The sequence below is a fragment of the Mchenga conophoros genome, linkage group LG1 (genome assembly GCF_057382185.1).
Source record: "Mchenga conophoros isolate Kocher_MC1m ecotype Shallow Benthic linkage group LG1, M_conophoros_male_GT1.1, whole genome shotgun sequence".
Taxonomy (NCBI): domain Eukaryota; kingdom Metazoa; phylum Chordata; class Actinopteri; order Cichliformes; family Cichlidae; genus Mchenga; species Mchenga conophoros.
The window spans coordinates 21770951-21783914 of NC_140526.1; the positions used below are offsets into that span (position 1 = coordinate 21770951).

The 12964-nt window shown below is 40.6% G+C and overlaps 1 long non-coding RNA gene across 1 annotated transcript; it reads right to left on the bottom strand.

Moving 5' to 3' along the window:
- Positions 1–11669: 11669 nt before the first annotated feature.
- LOC146583341 (uncharacterized) lies at positions 11670–12229 on the bottom strand. The gene is made up of 3 exons (XR_014892102.1): positions 12060–12229; positions 11840–11985; positions 11670–11757 (listed from the first exon to the last, which is right to left on the bottom strand). It is a non-coding gene; the product is annotated as an uncharacterized LOC146583341 (long non-coding RNA).
- Between the last annotated feature and the right edge of the window lie 735 nt (positions 12230–12964).

Consider the following 12964-nt stretch of genomic DNA (forward strand, 5'->3'; position numbering starts at 1 on the left):
ACTGTACAATAAAACGTGCTGTAGGTGTTTGTTTACTTCATTATCTTCTTCACCAAAGCAGTTTGTGAACCCGCCACCATGTGTGCGTAGAAAAATCTACTGTTTGCGCAAATGTACTTTACACTGTGCACTTTAGTTGTTCAGCAAGGTCTCCATAGCTTGACCAATCAACCAATCAGCATTTGAGACGCACATTTGTTTAATTTGAATAACTTGAAACACGTAGCAAAAACTGTCAAAGGTTGCACCGAGCATGTTTACTCAATAATTTGTGTAAAATGGAATATAGAGCTCCCTCACAAGTTTCACACAGAGATCGTGTCATGAGAGAAATTAGCACCACATAAATGATATTAATGTTTCTGCTGTTGTTGCTCCTAAAGGTTTTAGAAATTCTCCAGTAGATTTGAACGGATTGATACTTGATAAAAGCTTTTTTAAATAATCTTTGATCATTTTTTTGGCCATGTGATCGAATTATTTGGACATTATTTTGCAAGGAAAAACAAAATGTAATTTACATTTGTGATAGCTTGATCAAAGATAGTTTTAACAGCTTACACGAAATAGACGACGAGTGTGAGATTGTGTCGTCTGACCTGATTCTTTTTTTAAATGAAATAAATAAAATAATGATCAAATTCAAACACATTGCTAATTAGTGAGATACAGTTGATTCACTAATGGACACTCTATTTGTGTTTAATGGCAATGTTATTTTTGCATTAAAAAAAGCCCCTTTTAGATAACTGTCAGCCCTGAGTGCCACGTTTTGGTTGGTAGTTTATTGGTACTTAACAGAAAAGTTGTATTGAATATGCAGTGAAGCTCACATTCATTGGCAGGTGGCACATTTAGCTTCTCCCACAAAAATAATCTTTTAATCTCAAAGTTGTAGTGATGATTTGCAGGTATTTTTCAAAGAAGTTATGAATCTAGAGTCACCTTAAAACTCATCGCTGTCTTTTAACATTGGGCTTAATTAAAACAAAATCCATCCAAAAGCATTTGAAGTATTTAGAGAGCAGATGAGATGCTTCACTGGTATTTATGATGCTTATTAGAGTCTTTTTCAAAAGCTGCATGTCCAAAACATAAAAGAGCTTCACGGATGCACATGCGCCACATCGGCATAACACTGAACACTCAACAAAAGACACCCTATCTTTGCTTAATGCTTTCTCTTCCATTTGGCAAGGCTCTCTGAGTGTCCAAGAAGTGTTCTTATCCATTTAATATATGCTCACGGTGTATCCTGTCAAATATAGATTTGAATCAATAGTACTCTGGAGTGGCTCGTTAAACTTAAATCAGCTTGGAAGTGGTGCATGCCTGCCTCACAGCTGCTGTCATTAACCACTGCCTTGCAGATTATTGGAGAAACGTCCTTGTGTGAGGCGATTCACCAGTTTACCTGAGGACTGTTAGTTCAAACTTCAATGTATGATGAAACAGCGCTGAGACACACATCCCATATCCCCACCCTTTAGGTCTTAAAAAACATTTATTGGACCCGCTGTCTGTAAAATCTGCACACATTTGTCATTCAAGCAAATTTCCTACATAGAATCAGGGTTTTTTTTTTTTTAATGCATCACCTGACAGCCGTGGATATGAAACCGCAGAGGGAACTGGATTGGACAGTAAACTGTGTTCACCTGCCAGCTCTCTTGTACGAAATCTGTGTAATGTTGGATTGCACATGTGTGTTAACAGCGGGGGTAATAGTGCAGCGAAAACCAGTAGAGTTGACACTTTTCTTACTCTGCATCATGTGAGGAATTAATGCATAGTTTAAAACATAACCTACATTTATTCTTTTAAATCAAATTGCCTGTTACTACATTTGCAGTAGTAACATCTCCTACATTTGGATAAAAAAGAATAGACCTCAAAGATCAGGTTTATGGTAGACTCCATGACAGTGGGCATAACTAGCAAATGATCACAGTAATGATTGTTACTGTGATCATTACTCGCCTGTGGATCAGAATCAAACACAGGTATGTGGTCAGGCTCGCCCTAGAGGAGGACATAATAGTGATGTAAGGCCATCGCTGTCATGAAATATATGAAATAATATTTTATTCAATATTTTTATTAATCTGAAATCAGTTTATATTTTATGCTGTTACAATATACAACAATAACGATACAGCTATGAAATAATCAAACTATACAGACTACACAGCCGTGATGCATTCAGGGTTTTCTCATAACAAACTAGAGGACAGTTCAACTTGAGCTCATCTGAAGTGCCGCTAAATAATGTTTAATAGTCTTTCCTCTCAGTGATTAAGCTCTATATTTACATTCATCCAATTTACATTCAGCTATTAAACATTTCTCTTTCACCGTTTAGCTTACCTTACACCTGCCACACCATCTGCACCATCTAACTGACAAAAGGGAGGGTTATAGCTGCGAAGTCACATTTGAAGAAACCTATCAGCAGTTCAATGGGAGAGTAAAATATCCAATATTTGCAAGTTGCTACATTTAGATTTCACAGTAGCAGCAAAAACATATTTTAATCATTGAAGGAATTATTAAGGTTGACCATTTGTTCAAATATTTAAAAATCACTACACCAGTCACTGTTGAAGATTGATGTAGTGATGACTTTGAAGATCCCTGGCTAGCCCTGAGGCCCAGTTTAACCTCAGGAGATAATGACAGCCCTAAGTGGACTCCCGAATGAACACAGATTTGGATCCACAGCTCTCCAAGACAGTTTCAACCACAACTGAACCTCAGTTTGTTTTAGATGTTTGATCTTTACTCACATAACCGTTAGTAACATGCCCCCAATCTGTTATTAACTGGCTAAAACACACAGCACAAAACCAGCAATGTGGCTATTAAAACTGAGTTTTGTCCTGGTGTTTCTTTTCCTGTTTGTTCCTCTCTGTTTTCCAACTCCATGAATATGTAACAAATGTAAAAAAAAGTCATCTACTCTCCTGTAAAGAGTTTAGGCCTTCGCACAGCCACGCCTTGCAGGAAAGGGTTAACTGCAGCAGCAACAATAATGAGAGCGCAGTGAGACGTGTGAAGTAATTAGTCAGTCTGCTCTCCAATATTTACCCAGTTAATTATTTGTGAGTATTACTCTTGTCTTCCCTTCAGATGGCTGCCTGTGTTGTTTTTTCCACACCATTTGTCACTGTCCACCTCTTGTGGGTTCTCATCCCCGCTTCCTGTCGTTTTCCTCTTTCTTTTTTTTCCTCCGTCCCTTCATGTGCTGTGGCAGGAGAGTGGCATTTCGGTGAACCCTTGCCAGCGGAGGTGTTAGACTGCTGTCCCTAGTTGTGTGAGGTCAGCTATGATTATTTATTCATCTGTCTGTTTGTTTAACGTTAGTAGCATGATGTGAAAATGGTTGCTAACTTTCCAGAGTGGTGCACACCATAAAAAGGTCAGGGTGAGGATAGATGGGTTCAAAAGCGATTGTGAGTAAAGAGCCTTTGAGTCACGTCAGGGAGGAGAGGATTTTTCAAGTTTAAAGGTCAAACTTGGCTACAGCAAATTCTGTATATGCTTGGAGATGCATAATTGAGCTTGAAACGTCCTCTTAAAGTAGTTACCACAGGCTTGTGGCGAGTGGGTGCTTGCACTACACCTTTAAATTTGTAGCTGTCCACCAGCTGTTATAAGCAACCTTAATGGAAACAGTACAGAGCTGACAGAAATCTATTACGACTGTCGTTGTGGAGGAAATATGTCTGTGGCTGATGCAGGCGGGGGAGGGGTCAAAGGAGAGGGGGAGCAGGGTGGGCTTTGGTTGGTTGAAAGAGAGACAAAACAGTAATTATTTCATTACGTTACGGCATTACAGAAATAATATTAGAGTTGTGCAGCACGCTTATCTGTGGAACAAATGAGCTCTCCCCTAGGAGAGCAGACTGCAACACTGAGCCTAAGGTAGGGTTGCATCGCTGTCCTTCTTCCTCTCCCTCTCGTACACATCTTCTTTCCCCTTTCTCAACAACCTTTTTAATATTCTCATTCACAGCACATGCAATTATTTTAAAAATAAATTTAGCACAGATAAAAAAAAAATAAAAAAAAATTGAGCCTCATGGGTGACGCAAATGACTTCCTTGTTTTTATTAGAAGACAAGGTGTTTATTAGGAGCCTTGTTGGCTTATTGCAGGAGGTTTCTGAGTTTGAGTAATTGTCCAATTAGGTGTAATTTCAGTATTGGTGCTAACCCAGGCGATTGTGCTGTAAGAGGAAGACTACCACCGGGACACACATTAATGAATCCCACAGAGACCTGTCTACCTTTAAGAAAGAGAGACTGTGTCTGCTTCTGTTTCGCCTTCCCAAATCTTTTTAACGAGGCATTATAACTGGGATTTACAATTGAGACAAGGCACTGCTTCTCCCTCCCCCACTTCATTGTTCGTTATTCTTCACCGTCTGTGCACTGGGTTACAAAAATAATTTATCATTCATGTTATTTCAGTTCTCTGAGCAATTGCCTCTTATTCAAACAGAAAGGTTACCTTAATTGTTATGTAGCTCAGCTATTTATGCCCTGGCATAAAAATGCATGTCTGCTGCTTCATGGAAAGGTCACTCATTACAACCCAAATAACTTTTTTTCTGTCGGTGTTTGCCGGCTACTTTACAACGGGAGATAGAGGAAGGTTTTAGAGAAGACTCCAGAGGCTTCCAGATGTTGTCCCCCCCCCCCCTCCAACATGATGTGATGAACTTATTCTTTCTTTGTCTGTTGTGGGGGGGGGGGGGGGGGGGGGGGGGTTAGAGCAAATAACTCTCTTCACTTTAGTTTCCAGTTTCAAACAACAGCTCTACCTTTTGGAAAGCACGCTTTTTCTTTTTTGCTGGGAGTTAAATGAGAAGGCGGTTAGCATTCTCAACCAACGCTATTAAGTATGAAGCTACAGCTAGGGCACAGAAATAACTACACTATAGACTGTGTGTAAAAGATGCACATAGCCCTCGGTGAATGGACTTGCATTTTTTATTCATTTATTTTTAAGGTAGAAATGTTTCTATTTGGCTGAAAGTTTGGAGTGCTAGTCAGCTTGATTAAAAAACAAAATAAAAACATTTTACTACCAGGCTCTCAAAATATAATTGTGCTTTAAAGTTTGACATTTTATTTTAATTTGTGGCGTAAGCCCCAAGTGGCCATTTGAGGAATTGCAGCTTAATCTTTTTTTCTTTTTTTTTCTGTCTGTTCAAAGGTTGAAAAAAGTACCTACTTCTATAGAAATGAATGGACTAGAGATAATTATACATGATTATTTTGCAACATACAGTAATTGGATCCGATACATTGTGGCGTAAAAGCAGAAACATGGAAATACCCAACGTCGGCAAAATACTTGAGTAAATGTACTCAGTTACTTTCCTGCTCCTACCCATGATCTCATCTAATGATGCTGGAGATTGTAAGATTAACAGTACTGTTTTTTAGATGTTGCTTCCTTTCACACAAGTGATTGTTTCCCCCTAATATTAACTAGAGATGGCACGATACCACTTTTTTATGTCCGATACCGATATCATAAATTTGGATATCTGCCGATACCAATATGAATCCGATATAGTGTTTTTTAATCAACAAAACTGTTTTTTAAATATCTTGCTGCATTTTGTATAAGTTCATACTCAAGTTTAAAACAACAACTACACTAAAGCTATTCTGTTATACCTGTATCCAAAAAAAATATTTCATAGTTCAGCAATACTGATCAATCTAATAAACTTAAACCTACACCATCCTCCCTATTCTGGTATTTTAAAGAGTACTTAGCATATATATTAAGCAACCTAACTAATAGGGTTCCAACTCCCAGCAACAACAAAAATAAATAAATAAAAAATAGGGAACCACCCCTCACGCTCCACCTCATGATGCTTAATCGACGTAATCAACCTTAATTTGATGCAGTGTGGGAAAAAAAATGCACAGAAATCAATTATTTTTCAAGAAATATTAAATAGATTCAACATCTTTCTTCAACAAAATTGCAGACTGCACAGATGGTACCTTCACAAAGGAAAAAGTACTATAGCTTACTAGGGTATATATATATATATATATATTAGACTTAATAGTTACTATATACAGTAATGGACTTCTATTCATTTTGCATCAAATTAAAACTTTGGCTGTCAGATAATTATTTATTAAAAGCTCGACATTTTAAATGAGAATAAGAAAGAAAAGTATGTCTTTGTGCCCCCTTTTCCCTGTTAATGCCCTATCGGCCCCCCTGGCTAAACTTTGCTAGATCCGCCCCTGCACAGTTACAGCCGTCAGCTACGTAGAAAAAGATCCTCGAGTAGAAAGTAATATTAAATAAATTCTAACAACAGCTGATCAAGCTTAAACGTGCTGCTGTTGTTCAGCCGCTGGTTTCCTCTTTCTGGTGCAAAGTGGGCCAAAAGCAAACAAGAGAGAAGTACTCCCGACAGAAAAGCCGATCAGCTGATCGTTAAGCAGTTTCATGATTGAAGTAGCAGCAAGGAGAGGCAGTCGTTTGTTAAGCTTAACGCAGGAATGCTTTACAAACATTCAGAGATGGACTTACACACTTGCTTTACTTCTCTCGGGATAACTTTGTCGGAGATGAAATGCCGGGTTGCTAGCGAAGCTCCACATGCTATCCAGAGCACCGACAGGTCCTGCATGCCACAGCCGCTCTATCACGTGATGCATACTGCTCTGACATGCTAACGTTCTGAGGTGAGTTACGGCGTGTTGCAAGTTTTGTGAGGTGCTTTCGTGATATTTAATGGATCGGATTACATTTTTTATTTTTCTCCGATATCCGATCCAGTAATTTAGGTCAGTATCGGACCGATACCGATACGTAATGTCGGATCGGTCCATCTCTAATATTAACCTAAGCTTGCCTTAAAAAGCCAAACTACTACAAGAAAATTGCAGTTTTTTATTAACATTTGGAAATATTTGTAGATAAAATAATCTTCCCTACAAGATGAATTATATAGTGTGGTGTCCTCTGTATTTTTTTTAAAATTATATATATATATATATTTACATTTGGTTAATTTACCACTTAGCATAAAAACAGCATGTCCTTGGCAATGAATGCTGCTTTTCGTGAGGATGTGATAAACATGTATCTGAATGGACAAATGCACAGAAATAAGACTGAAAAGGATGAAAAAGGGAAGACAGTGTTAGTTTGAGAACTGGGAGAATCTGTAATGGACACAAAGAGACTGAAATATTAATAAGGGTGAGGGCTGTGATGTTTAAACTTCTGGACAACATCCTCCTGCATTTGTTTGCCGGCTTTCTTTTTGTGGGCAAATAGCTGTTGGGTTGGTCTAAAAAATTCAGCGCTCTGTATAATGCACAAAGGGCTGGCACACAAGCAAAATAAATAGGTGACTCTATCATCAAGGGCTTGGCCTTCACATATGTCCACACTTGCTTTTTTTGTTTTTTACCACTCTGCTGTCACATCTGTACGAGCCAAATGTTCCAGCAGGGTTTGAGATGAAAAAAGAACTACACACTACGACAGTCTTCATTAGCTCAGAGATCAGTGCAACAGACATGGCCTCACACCACCTGACCCACAGGCTTATAGTGCACACAGGCGCAGAGTGGACATCATGCAAGCCCACTTGCTTCCAGCCAGCGGGGAGATAAATCACTAAGCTGCTCATATGGATGCCAGCAGCATCAGGAGAAATGTGTCTGAAGCTCACATCTAGTTTGGGTTCATGTCAAGGTTGCATTACACCCACCCGCCCACCACCGACACCAACACCACCCTCTCTTTTTCTCTCTGCTTCATCCCTTCTCACATTAGAGCCTCTCACAGTCTCACCACAACTACTGACACCACCACCAACACATCACATCCTAGCAGCAGCTACCCTCTGCTCATCTTCACGCTAAACCTTGTCCTTCTTTCAGGCTTACGTCTCAACACTCCCTCAGAAATAAGCCATTTCAAAAAGATTCATGAGCAGCTGGAGCCGCCATGCTGTATAACTGTAGCCATCACAGGCTTCTTCGCTGATACAGCCTGACGTCTCAAAAGGCTCCGGGATTCAAAACAAAATCAGGTTTCCTGATCCAGCGACAAACTGAGCTATTGGGAAGGCGCTTTTGCTAAGACTCTTTGTGACATGATGATTGGGAGACAGGCTCAAATTCCCTATGAATATGTATGCAACTGTTTATGCCTCTGGGAGGAAGAAAAAAAAAATCAAGCACGTACTTGACTGGTAAATATTTGTAAAAAATCTTGAAATGCTTTTGGCAAGGTAGGCTATATATCTGTTTTGTTAGGGGTAGATTATTTCTTTCCAGTGTGTGGGCTTGGACTGTCAGTTCATACTATCTTAAAAAGGATTATCTGATGCACCTAGGTCTGATTTCAATTTGAATAGGTGTGAATTTATTTTGCAGTGCTCAATATCACATACAAATAAGTCCCCCATAATCCAATTCCACCCTCATCCCCCCCCCCCCCCCCCCAAACACCATAAAAAAAAGGATGAAATAAGAATCTCATTATACTGTCCTGCTTTATGTTGGCTTGTTCCCTCACAAACAATCTTCTGAATTCAATATCAGCGTGTTTGCTCGCAGCTCTTGAATGGACACCAATGTACGTGAACGACAGGTGATATTTTTCTAATTTCATAAGATTCAGGTACAGAAATTCATCTCCGAGCATTAATTCATTTTGAAATACCTGCACCCCATGCCTTATTTACTGCCCCTGTGAAACTGAATTCATAGTGATTGAATGTGGTGCTATGAAATTAGATTGCATTGTGTGTGTCTCTGGCTAATAATTCCAGATGGGATAGCGCCTCACTCTGCTTGACATGATGCACCCAGAAAGAAATATGGAAGCAGAGAGGGAAAGTTGAGGTTGCTTAGGTTCGTTCGGCCTTGGAAGCACAATGAATCAAGCTTTGCTAAACCTTGGGAGTGGTGAGGACCAGTGTAATTTGCTGTGAGAAGTGTTCTCAGAGGAGGTATGTGTGGTGCTCGTGGCCCCAGGAAGAGGCCTGGCCTCTTTCGTGAGTACGGTGTGATGTGGTGATAAGATGAGGTGTCCTGTTTAAGAGCTTGATTAATGATGTGGCATGAGATGGCCTCTAAGCATCAGATACTGTTTGGCTTTTCTGAAGCACACTTGTGTTTAGGCAGGGGGAGAGCTCCCGGGGTGCTCCACTTCATCTTTGCCCAAACCTCAAATTACCAACAGTGCTGTCAACACAGCTCATCTTTACTCGAGGCGTAATGGCGAAGATCACAATCAATTTTCACAAGTCCATCGGAGCAGGCTCCTTCATTATGTTTAAAAACCATTCACACTGATTGATCCACGATGAGTGCATGGTATTGATAAATAATTAAAAAGCTCTCAGTTTAATTTGGGGGTAAGTAGCGGACGGAGAGCGTAGGATGGGGGTCGGGCTGGGGTTGTGTTAGGCACTGGACTCTCAGTTGGTGTAATGAAGCCTGTTCCCCTGCTGTGGCACGCCCAGCCGCAGCTCCCCGTCTACCTCCCCACTTTGTCACAGTAGGCGCACAACCAGATGGATTTGTCTGCCATATTCACAGCAATCAATGCAATTTGGCTTGAAAGAAAATCAATAAGATGTGTCCACTTATGCTCAGAGTGTTCGGAGAAGATCCTTAGTTGGGACAAAGCAGAAAAACCAACATTTGAGATTTCCAATGTTCTTTGAAATGTCCTTTTGATGATGGGGACACTCTGGATTTTCTTTTATTAGTATTTTTATTAAAGGCATACATCTCACAGTAACACAACTACAAGAAGAGACTGCTACCACTGTTATGCAAATTCACCAGACCTACCTTTAAGTACATTTCACACTGATTAAAACTGATTTGCTCACTTTTTGAACTATGTTTAAAGTCCATAAAACCAAACATGTTAAACTTTTTGTTTTTCAGGAAACCTTCCTAAAGCCCCCAACCAATACCACACCCCGACTTAAATCTATTGCTGTATGCTTAAGTGCAATCACAGACAGATTACTTTATAAAGTTATGATGAACCACAGTCAATTTTTGTTTTCCCACTTAAAAAATGTGTCATTAAGCAGACAAATTGAAAAAAGATCAGTTTAAAATTCACTTAAATTCAATTTTATTTATATAGTGCCAGATCGCCACAACAGTTGCCCAAAGGCTCTTTACACTGTAAGGTAAAGACCCTACAGTAATAGAGAGAACAGCCCAACAATGAAGTGACCCTCTCTCAGTAAGCACTTGGCGACAGTGGGAAGGAAAAACTCCCTTTTAACTGGAAGAAACCTCCAGCAGAACCAGGCTCAGGGAAGGGCGGCTGTCTGCTGCGACCGGCTGGTGGCGAGGAGAAGATGATTATGATGATAATGTATAAACACATGGTGATTAAAGAAAGCAGAGACGGTGTCTGTCTCCCAAATCCTAACTGGAAGCTGGTTCTGCAGAAGAGTGACCTGATCGAGGCTCTGCCTCCCGTTCTACTTTTAAATATCCAGGAACCACAAGTAAGCCTGCAGTCTGAAAGCAAAGTGCTCTACCGGGTTAATATGGTGCTATGGGGACTTTAGGATAAGATGGGGCCTGATTATTCCAATTGATCCTTCTAAGTTAACTTTAATAACCACTTCTTCCAAACCATCAACGGGCCTGTTAGATCTCATTCCTTCAAGACTGCTCAAAGAAGTCCTAACATTAATTCATACTTCAATCTTAAACATGATCAGTCTATCTCTGTTAATGGGCTATGTGCCACAGGTCTTTAAAGGTGGCAGTAATTCAACCATTACTTAAAAGCCATCACTTGATCCAGCTGTCTTAGCTAATTATAGGCCAACCTCCAACCTTCATCTCAGAAACTTCATCTTTTATCTCAGAAACTCTTGAAAGAGTAGTTACAAACAAAATAAATCTCTGTAGAAACTTTTTCAGCCTTTTCCTGTAACGGATTAGCAATGGGTCTTGCTGTCATCATTTACTGGTAAATATTACCTAAGACTGGTCTCCTGCTTTAACTCAAACTCATTGTCAATGTGGCTGATGACCTGCCTGACATGTTAATTGTTAACTTGTCAGGTCTACACTGTTATAAAACTCCTTTAAATGTTCATGTGGACTTCACATAGATGTTTGAGTCCTTGCTGCCTTCTTTACAGTACTTTACAGTAGTGCGGCACATGCATTTATGGCATGGCCTCACTTTGCCATGTAACATTTTACACTGTTTGTTCAGTTTACTGTTTTCTGAAAGCGTGATCTCTAGTCAGACAGTCCTTATGGCACAAAAAGGTTGGTGAAAGAGGAGATGCAAACGTAAATGTTTCCTGGCTCAAAATATGGCTTTGTTCCTCAGCTTTGAGGGCTTGTCCACTAACGCGCTGGAGATTTCTAAGCATGTCTACTTTTAGCAGTTATTTATCAGCAGGGTCTCTCTGTGGTCAGTTTTTGCACATGGATGAAGAATAATCAGGATCATATCAACTTTGTGTCAAAATTAAGCACCGAGAAAAACTGGAAGAGAGATGGAGATTTAAGATCTCCAACTTTTTGTCATGGGCCGTGGTGCGCGGGCACGAAAGGATCCAGGCGCAGACTCCGAGCTAACAGAAAGACACTTTATTGAAACAACGAAAGGCGATCCGGGGAAATTAGAGAGCAAAACAGAAACTAAAAACCCGGGGAAACAATGACACGAGGAAGCCGGGATCGGGACGGCGGGGGGCTGCAATAGAAAGGGGAGATGATTACTAGGGAGCCAGGAAGCGGGGAAAACATATCAGGACTGAGTTAGAGTAGGGGCTTACGATAGAACGGGACCGTGGGAGCTCGGGAGGGAAGTGTGGCAGTCCGTGGGGGCAGGAAGTCCGTGGGAATGGCGAGTGGGCCAGGTGAGCACCGCGAGATCCAGTTGAGCCGGAGGACAGGCAGGTAGCAGACGCCGAGTAGAAACCTGGACAGAAGTAGGCAGGTTAAACAAAGTTCCAAGCAGAAAAGAATGCACACTTTTCGTGGAAGTCTGGTTACCACTGTGGGGATGACTAACGGACTGGCGTGGAGCATCCGTCAGCGCCGGATTAAGTGGATCTCCGTGTAATCACCGTGATGGAGAGCAGGTGTGCTGGTGATGGCCCAGCCCGGGGGTGTGGCTACCCGAGCATCACGCATTCCACAGACACAGGACCACGGACCATGACACTTTTCCCCCCATAGAGATGACAGATGACTCCTCTGCACCTGTAATGACGAGTTTTGACATGTTAGTATATATCCGTAAAAAGCCCAGATCCTATTCTAATGGTTTAACGAACCCGAGAAAAGGATTTCAGCTTCTCCAAGGGTATCCCTGGTAGGCTGATAACCCTCACTAACGTCTGTTGCACACCCAGCAACTATGTTCTGGAAGCAGGCCGAAATATGACAGAAACCTCTAAACAAGGGTTATTCCTAGTAGGCCTTCAAAGGGGGAAGGAGTTAAACACGTGGTCTGCTTAGATATTAATCAGAAAAAAATGTCATCTACAATAATTTAAAAATAAATCTGGCTTCAACCAATGCACAGTACCCTACTACTGGGAGGGTTAAAATGAAAGAAAAGCCAATGTGGTGTTTGTGTGCTTGAGCATTTAAGAGGTGTCAGCTTCAATACATCCCGGCACTGATACTTAAAAACTTAAAAGACCATTACTGGACAGCTGAACACAATTCTTCCCAAAAAATAGTTGATGAAGGTGTTAAAGAGCACTTTCTAACACCTGACTCAGAAATAGATGTTCAATTAGATTGAGATTTGGCGACTGCAAAGATTATTTTCATGTGATTTATATCATTTTCATGCTCATGAAACTGTTCAGTGACCCCTCTTTCTATATGGATAGAAGCATCGTCGTCCAAGAAGAAACCACACACAAAAAAGTATAAAAATGATCATT